This window comes from Aegilops tauschii, chromosome 3 (genome assembly GCF_002575655.3).
Source record: "Aegilops tauschii subsp. strangulata cultivar AL8/78 chromosome 3, Aet v6.0, whole genome shotgun sequence".
Taxonomy (NCBI): Eukaryota; Viridiplantae; Streptophyta; class Magnoliopsida; order Poales; family Poaceae; genus Aegilops; species Aegilops tauschii.
In genome coordinates, this window is record NC_053037.3 from 6,924,275 (window position 1) to 6,933,680 (window position 9,406).

At 42.9% G+C, this 9,406-nt stretch overlaps 1 pseudogene; it reads left to right on the forward strand.

Moving 5' to 3' along the window:
• Positions 1-4,958: 4,958 nt before the first annotated feature.
• Positions 4,959-8,308, forward strand: LOC109772435 (uncharacterized; annotated as a pseudogene).
• The last annotated feature ends 1,098 nt before the right edge of the window (positions 8,309-9,406 follow it).

Consider the following 9,406-nt stretch of genomic DNA (forward strand, 5'->3'; position numbering starts at 1 on the left):
TTGAAGTTTTATTCGAGATAAACTTTTAGTGGTGTATTATTGTTGCATATATGCTTTGTTGGTCAATGCAAACGTCGGTAGAGACCGCTGCCGAGCAGGAAACGAGGACTTCCACCGACGGGCCCAAAAGTGACAAGTCAGAGGAGGAACGTCTGAGATGTGTTTGCTCCCTCAAATCGATATCAAAGTCTTGCTCGACAGTGTGAGGAACTTTGAGTGCTCCGTACTAAGGGGTCATAGGGAGCTTTTGAAGCACTGGCGGAGCTACGTGCATCTCTGCAGGTGCCGTGGCCCCCCCAGCCTAGGGTAATTTAGTGAAGAAAATTTTTGTATGGAGTTCTACATTGGAAAAAATAGAGCTCTGGCCCCCTCTAGAAATTGTAGTTTCTCATTTGCCCCCCCCCCCCCCCCCCCCCCCCCATCAACCTTGCCTAGCTGCGCCACTGTTTTGAAGGTGAGCGATAAATGTGTGTAGCCATTGTGCGCTAGCATTATTTTTTTGAATCGATCTTGCTGACGAGGTGTCCGGTCCCACCTCAAGGGACTTTTTTTTACGTCCACCTGAAGGAACTTTGAATGGTTATCTCTAGCCATCCACTGAAGGTCGGCGTTTCCTCTTAGCCAATTATTAGTACTTTTTTTGAGGCTTTTTTTTTGAGAAAATTGAGGCAAATTATTAATACTTCTGTTGGTGACACATGTAGTGTCCAGTAGCGATGGTCCTAAGTGGGCCGGCCCATGTAACTAAGGGGGGTACGGTTGAGCTCCCAACTGGTTTGGTGAAGATTTTAGAAGGTTTCATGCGGGAGGGGCGTTTTGGCTCCTGGGAGCACATGCTCCCCGGTGAACAGTTATGTGAAAAATATATTAAATATTTTTAGAAAATTCTGAATATTTTTGTGGATGTTAGTGTTAGTGTCACAAGCATGCTTGACAATTTTCATGCGAAACAAAATGGCAGTGTTTTTTCGATAAAAAACAAATTTAGGGTGGCATTTTTTGGTAACATTTGGTGTTCATTTTGTTTTTTTGAACATGCCAAAATGCTTAACTTTTTTGCCTCAAAATTTGCAGGTAGCATTTGGATGTGACTACCAACACATAAATTTTTGGTCTTGATTTTTTTGACATTTGAAAAATTATTTTTGTGCCCGGGAGCATGTGCTCCCAGGAGCCGAAATGAATTTCCGGTTTCATGCGTGTTTTTATCTTTTCCTTGTTTTCCATTCAATTGTTTTCAGTTTTTTCTTTCGGTTCTTTCTTCTTTTTTCTTCGCTTTTTATTTCTTTCCTTACTTTTTTCATCATTTCTATTTTCATTTTCAAATTCACCAATTGTTTCCCATATTAAATGAACTTTCTTCAAAGTCAAGAGATTTTAAAAATCTGCAAATAGTTTTCAATTTTTTAAATCTGCAAACATTTTTAAAATTTGTGTTTTTCTTAAAAATCATGAACAATTTTAATCCACAAATGTGTAAATATCTTAAAATTTCATGAATAGTTTTACTAATTCACAAATATTTTTTTTGTGTTCATAGACATTTTTTAAAATTCATGAGGTTTTTGAATTCAGATTTCCCCCTAAATTCATGAACATTTTGTGAATTCGTGAATTTTTCAAAATCTATAAAAAAATCGAGAGCTATATTTTTAGCTAGTAGTTGATGTGTTCTTTAGTTATCAGTTGGATGGTTTTTCTAAAGCTAGCACACACAAAAACAGAACGAAGCAAGTTAGCCACGCGAGCGGGACAATGAGCTAGCATTACTGGACCCACGACCCGCTAGCTGTAATCATGAGCGCCGATGCAACTGCCGCAATTCGACACTTAAGGCACTGAAGAGGCTACCCTGAGGCGAGATGCGATATATGGCAGATGACTTGAGGAAGAGGACATGGTTGTGTAGCAGCGGCGGCTTTTTCGGCCGGGCCGACGGTCTTTTGTGGCGGGTCATCGTTGATCATGATATCGTCTGCAGGTATGCTGGTGGAGGCCTCTGGGACCCAACGAGACGGTCCTCAGGTGGCGCTGTGGTCCTGGGCCGCTCGGCGGTTGTCTCGACGGGGCCGAGGGTCTTGGACGTTTAAGTGAGAGGGGCGACGCGGGAATATTGGACCGCCCCGAGTTGGAAATTTTGGCAACGTCGTTAACCTTCCTCGACCATCAATTTTCATTGCATGTGCGGAGATGATCTTATCGAGGCCATTAGTGGAGGCCAACTCTTTGTCACAACATGACTATGTGCTTGTGCGAGGCGTGTCCTTCACTTACATGGCATCTTATGTTTAAGATTGTGCTAAGAATGTACTCCCTCCGTCCCATAATGTATGTCTTTTTTTGACACTAGTGTAGTGTCAAAAAACATCCTACATTATGGGACGGAGGGAGTACCTGTTTGGCTTGTGAAAAGTTGTAGCCACATCATTTTATGACTTGGATCCTATGGTAATTCTTGAATACCCGATCTCAAGCTCCGGGATGAATACTGTAGGTCTGACCCTATATGGTTATACATTAAAATAACTGTGTTTTTGTGTTATTACCTTATTGAAGGCATTGCTTCGATTCGCTTGGACTTGATCTTGAAGAAAAAAACCCGACATTGGGCCTTTGATGGTTCAAGCCCGTGCTGAAAGTGCTTTATTACCGTTCCCTTATCAGAGGAGTTGCTGTTATGGAAGCGGTTTTATGATATCAAGAGATGATTGATGCAGAAGGTCGCCATTGTAGTTTACCGATCGTTGTTTCAGTCTCCTCGGAGTTTTTTCCCCGTCCTTTTCCTCCGTCTAGGCATAGCTTTGGTCTTGTAAGACTTTGCTATTTGCTGATGTGTTTCATTATGTGCATGCGTTGGCGTCATTGTGTGCATTTCTAGTCGAACAGAGACTCATTGTGTTTTTGTTCCTTTGATGCTTCATTTGGAGTCGTTAAAATCCACATTTGTCAAAAAATGTCACACAATCGCCCGCGAAGTGGTTTGTATCAAACGGCTAATTGGCTTTATACAATGTTTCACATTCTGGCCAATGTTAAAAAGAACCATGCAAAAGACAATTAGCCAAAAGACCACATACACAAGTTTTAGATAAATTTTACAACTTTGATTGTATATCTACTATAACACTAAGCTCCCTAGTATTTAAGGCCTCACAATCAATTGAGGTCTCCAATTTGAAATTGGGTCATCCAATTTTGAGCGGGTCAACAATTTCACAAGGAGCTCTCCCATTCATTTTTTTAATACACTATGCTACCTAATTTTAGAGCTGACCCATTCATTTGAGCTATACAATTTTAATGCCTTGATTTTGTCCCAGTCAATCGTTGGTTGTGGCAATGAAATCTTCAACTTTTAAGCTCCCTAGTTTTAAAGCCCTCATTCAACTCAGGTCTTCAATTTAAAATTGATACACGATCGATTGGGTCATTGACCTTGACCTAGGCTTCGCGGTGAAATATCTTGATGAATGGGTCCCTTGGTAAGTCTGGATGGTTTGGGCCTTTGTTGACAAATGGAAAGTGTCGCCTATGGCACATATAACGTTCTTAGCACTGGCATAATACACACGGCCAACAATATATGTAACTTTCTCATGTATTTGTATTAATTAAAAGACGTCCTCCAATCACATGGTCAAAAAGATCCACCCAAACACCACATTAAAAAAAGTGATACACTCACGGACAAATTGCTACGGATTAGTCATACCAAACATTGTGCCACCAATCACTTCCCTGATTTTCACCGTTGGGCCACTCTTTTCCTAATCTCCAACCATAATTGACACATCCATCCGTAACCATGTTACTAGTTTATGTTACTACCTCTATAGTGGGGAGTAACATATGTGTGGTAACATGTAATACCTCATTTATTAGGCTATATACTCATCTTACCTTGATATGTGTGATGTTACTCATCTTGCCTTGATATGTGTGATGTTACTAGTGTATGTTACTCTCCATTGTGGCTAGTCTCAAGAACATAAACAGCGGAGCAAACATATGTTACTATCCATTATGGCTAGTCTGATTAAACTAGACCATAACCTTCACCAGCACAACTTTGACGGCCATGCACACGTGTACCTTGAGACGTGTGCACTAGTAGTAAATTCGAGTGTGAAGTCCCAACACACAGGTGACAGGTCGTGTGAATGCGTACCCAACACGGAGGCGCGTCCCTTCATCTGGCTTCGTTATTAAGAGCATGGCTAATAATAGAGCCTGCTGCTGGCTATATACTAGTGCCATGTCACATATAGCCTTTGTAAAAGTGCACTCATATAATAAGCCGACTATTAGATTGGCTATAGTATTTAATATATGCATGTGAAGACACATAGAGAAACATATTTGATTGGGAGGAAAGAAGACTGCACTTGTTCACACGCTGCATGCAAGCACTTTTTCTAGTAACCTGTGCTAGCGCCTGGCGACTGATCAAGCGCCCACTGCACTCTCTATCCTTCTTTCTCACCATTCCAGCTAGGATTTCAATGACCTGGCATGTGTTATAGCCAGCTGACTAGGCTTATTATACTTGCTCTAAGGAAACGTCAACCTTCTTCAACCTCTTCTCATTCCCACTCCCACAGTTGTGCCGCTCATCATCCAGTTCAGTGCCCACTGCCTACCCTGCCGGTGAGTGCTGGCGCTACAGCCCGTCCTGCGTGCGGGATTTCATGATCGATTTCCCCTCATCTCGATCTCAAACCCTAGTTTAGGTGCATCCGTGATCGCCTTCTTAGTAAGCAGTATTCGCCGTCTAACTAGTTTCCGTATCTGTCTTGGATGTTGCCCGTTCATTATCCTGACATATACCCCATGTCATATCAAGTTTTGAATTTTTGTTTAATTTTTACTATCTTCCCAAGATTAACAGTTTCACTGCCATGCGTTCCGGGCTTGCTAGTTCTACTAATCCCAGTATGAACCGAAAGCGGGGGAGTGCCATGGATGGTGATAATCTACAAAGTGGATCTGCCAGGATTTCCAGGAAGGTACATACATTGCTGGAATCCCATCCTCATCGCCATATTTTTTTTGTGAGGAAAAATATTGGGCCATAGTTTATTCAGTTCACGTTATGCCTAAACCAGTTCAGTTAATCAGTCTCGTACCTTGTAGGGCGAAAACATATCGTATAGATGTCCGCCGCACTTCCTTCCGCCATTTATGAAGCTTCTAAGTGACAAGCAAAGAGGTTTCGTCAGAAAATTGGGTTTGAGAGCCTCTTGTCCATGGCAGATTTTGAGATACATAAGGGCCTTACCCTATGGTTGGTTGATAAGTTCAATTGTGACACTGAAGCTCTTGAATTTGAAGGAGGCATATCAATTCCAGTGAGGCCACTTGTGAAGTTTGTCCTTGGAATCCCTTCAGGCCCGATAAAAGTTGTAGAGGATCTCGGTGTCGATGACGCTCTTTACAATCAGTATTCTCACAATAATAGAGCGAAGAATGCGAAGATGGTGGCAACAGAAATGTGTGCCATGACTGAGGGGGAACCATTCTGTATAGCCTTCATGATTGCGATACTTGCGATTTATCTAGCACCAAATACATCCGTGGCTGTCAACAGGTCCTTTCTAGGAGCTGCTCGACAGGTTGATAACCTCAAACAGATGGATTGGTGCAATTTGGTTGCTGACTGCCTAATCAAAGGAATCAGGGAATACAAAGAGTCTGACGCATTGTTTGTCCATGTAAAGGGTTGCGTGCACATACTGAGCGTAAGAAACATTTTCACCACACTAACAGAATTATTCATTATTACGGGATAACAAATCGCTTGAATGTGCTAATGTCACTTCTTTATTTACAAAATTTATTTCCATAATTTTCATTGAAATGCAGGTCATTTTTATCGATCTTGTGAAACATGCTTCTTTCGAAGTACCAAATGGATTTCCACGCTTGAGCGTTGTCACTACGAAACATAACAAATGGGTAGCTTCACATCCCTTTGGTAGCTTGCAGGTAATTGCGACTTGTGCCCTGAACTTTGAAAGCAAATTGTGATACTCTATTTATTTGAAATACACTATTTCCAGTTTCGTGTCATGTTTTAAAATAATGTCGTGCTCTATAAACATATTTTTATTCTTGTAACAAACATTCATCCAATGAGTAGCATTTTTTCTACCAAATGTAATGACTGGCCAGGTTTATTACTCTCCCTAAATTTCAGCCTCAGTTTCCATGATTAAACTTAGACCATAACCTTCACCAGCAATATATAATAGTTTTCATAAAAAGTATACCAATGGAATCTACATTTCAATATGAATTGATGTTATAATTTTTATGACACGTGACACACATTTCGTTTGTCAAAGTTGGCCCATGAAATACGTTTATACCATGTAAATGGGGACCGAAGGAGTAGATGAAATGATATCCGGGCGACCTCTTTCAAAGTACTTACTTTTCTTTTTCTGAAGTTGCATATTATTTTTGCAACAGATGATAACTTTAAGCATGCTCTGATACAACTAGGTACATCATCTAAAAGACTCTGTCTATGCTCCTGTGCTTAACAACATGGGACATGGTAACATTGCTGAAGGGGGAAAATGTGCTGATTCTGAGACAAATACTGATGCTCTGGTCGATCAGTTTGCTATCACCGACACCGATGAGAATAACAAGCATCCAGTTTCAGCAGAGATTGGCAATGCTAGAACAACCCATAACATGGCAATCTTTGGCCGTATGCATCTATCTGATGCAGAGGCCGGGGCAAACCCCCTTTTCGAAAAAAATAACATGGCAAGCTCGGTCATTGTTGAACCTGTAGTATTACATAATACATCAGCTCAATCATCAGGTACATAAGCATTTTCTATAGCCAGGTTATAACTTATAACAGATTTTTCGTAAACATTTCCACTCTTTAATAAACTTATTAACATGACCTGTCCCTGTTGAGATGCATGTAACCAACGTGGACCTTGTGCACTGGCATTTCCACTCTCGTGATGAATTCGAAACAAATCTTTTATTTTAACATTGGTTTTATATATCTCAGGAAAAATTCTAGCGTGTACTAATGTTACTTTTACAGTTGCAGCACCAGACTCCTTGACAGAAGAACGCATAATTTTTCCAACAAGTGGCGAGCAATTGCAGTCTGCTGGTCCTTCTTCTGAACCGTATTCTGTACAAGTTTGTCAACGCTCTTCACTCCACTACCCTGACTGTATTATTTGACTTACACAGAAGGAATATCTCTACGTCGTTGTGGGTTCCAGTTCATGATGTAATTGTGTTCCCCTCCATGATTTCTTGCCAGATTACAGACGGGGTGCAGGCTCCTCCAGAAGTGGATGTGGGAAGGAACAGGGGTTCGCCGTCAACGATGGAGAAGGACAATCGGAGCGCCAAGAAAGCGAGGGTGGAGCTGCCCGGCAGTGGCCAAGTGAAGCCAGCCGGAGAAGTTACCATAAAGATGGACATGAGTTTCCTTAATTGCCGCGTCTGCTCCCGCCCCATCAAGCCCCCCTGTCTTCCAGGTTATTTTTCATTCTATACATCAATCTCTTGTTCCATTCACCCTGAGGTATGTCACTGTCGGTAACCGATACAATTTTTTGTGCAGTGCAATGCCGGGCATTTAGCATGCGGCAGATGCGAACAGTGCCAGGCATGCGAGCACGGCGGTGGCTTTAGCCGCTGCCCCACGATAGACGCTGTCGTCTCGTCCTTGACGGTGATGTGCGGCCACGATGGCTGCGGGAGCGACGTCCCCTACAACGAGCTCGACGACCACCAGAGCAAATGCCAGCACGCGCCCTGGTTCTGCATGGAGCCTGGCTGTGGCTTCTTCGGTGCACCGCTGGCACTCCTGAGCCACATGGGTACCCTGCATGAAATGCCAGTGCACAAGGTCCATTATGGCAATGTTCACTAGCTCCGGCTGTCGGAGCGGCAGCCGCGGTGCCTGCTCCATGGGCAAGGGGACGGCAGCGTGTTCCTCCTGGTCATGGGCGCGCTCTGCATGGCCACCGTCGTGTCTGTGATGTGCATCAGAGCTGGAGCGTCATCATGGCCGCAGTATGTGGTCGAGCTTCGGGCAAATGGTCCGCCACCACCGAGCAGCATAGAAGGCAGCATTCTGTTGGACATGAAGCCAGTGACGAGCAGCACTAGGCCCGGCGAGGTCGCCGTGGTGGAGCTGCCGTCTTTCTTGGGGGTGCCGCCTACATATCTGGCTGGTTCTGGGGCGTCCAAGGAGGTATCTCTCGACGTCCGCATTGACAGGATGTGATCCTGATCGTAACATACAGGTGGTCCTATGCTGTCTTCTTAAGCTCAGTTTGAACTGGACTAGTACGTTGTTTTTTTTTTTTGACGTGAGGAGAGGACTAGTACATTGCTGGTAAGGAATGATGGGTCTTGGTTGCAATGCCAATGGGTGTACGCAGCAATTTAAATATGTTGCAGCTAGCTACCACTCCAAATATGTTGCTTGATTGATCAGGATTTGGGTTACGTTTGCTCATTCTAATTATATTGTGATGTCTAGCTGCTTACAAAAACGTAGTTTCATCTTTTTGTGGTGCTATTAAGAGACATGGATCTTATGATCTGCCCTAGTTTATAGGGTGCATGTTTTCTTGAGATATAAATGTGACCAAGATTTAGTCCATTGGTGTGGTTTATGTTATACAAAATTTATCTTCTCCATAGCATGCCATGGCCTATCATCCGCTTCAGTCCACCGATAGGATGAACGCAAGAAAACACAGGGTAGTGTGTGTTAACATGGACAGGATTTTGTAACAATCTTTGAGGCTGGTAAACGTGACCTCCCATCGTACATCCTCGATCATTTGTCGGGTAATTTTGACTACACATGGCATTGTTTACCACCTCGTGGAAGGTCAAAACGAATCTTATTTCATATACAGATCACAACCATGGACTTGTTAGCTTTTTCAATTGACTAATTTCGTGTCAAATTCCACCTCCGAAATAGAGCTAACAATTATACATGTAGCTGCCCAATACAAGGGTAAATCCGCTTATCTCTAGGAATTGGTCGACCTTGCTAAGGATAACCCACACCCCATGCTTATTAGGAGAGGGGGGGGGGGGGGGGGGGGGGAATTCACAAGGATACACACATGCGCATCCGTCTACAGCCGTCAATGTGTATCGTCATCCAGAAACTTGTTTCCACTGATACGGATGAAAAATAGAAATCCCGTGAATACGACACAATATACTGATAGACTTCTAGTAATACTTTGTGCAACCATTCCTCTACGTTATGTTTCTGTACATTTTGTCCAGCTTCCCCAATTGTTCCAAACCTGTGTTTCTTTTCGTTCAGGTTGCTATTCATTGTATATGTTCAGCTTTCTTCCTTAGTTCATCCTTCGCGAGACTAAGCAGC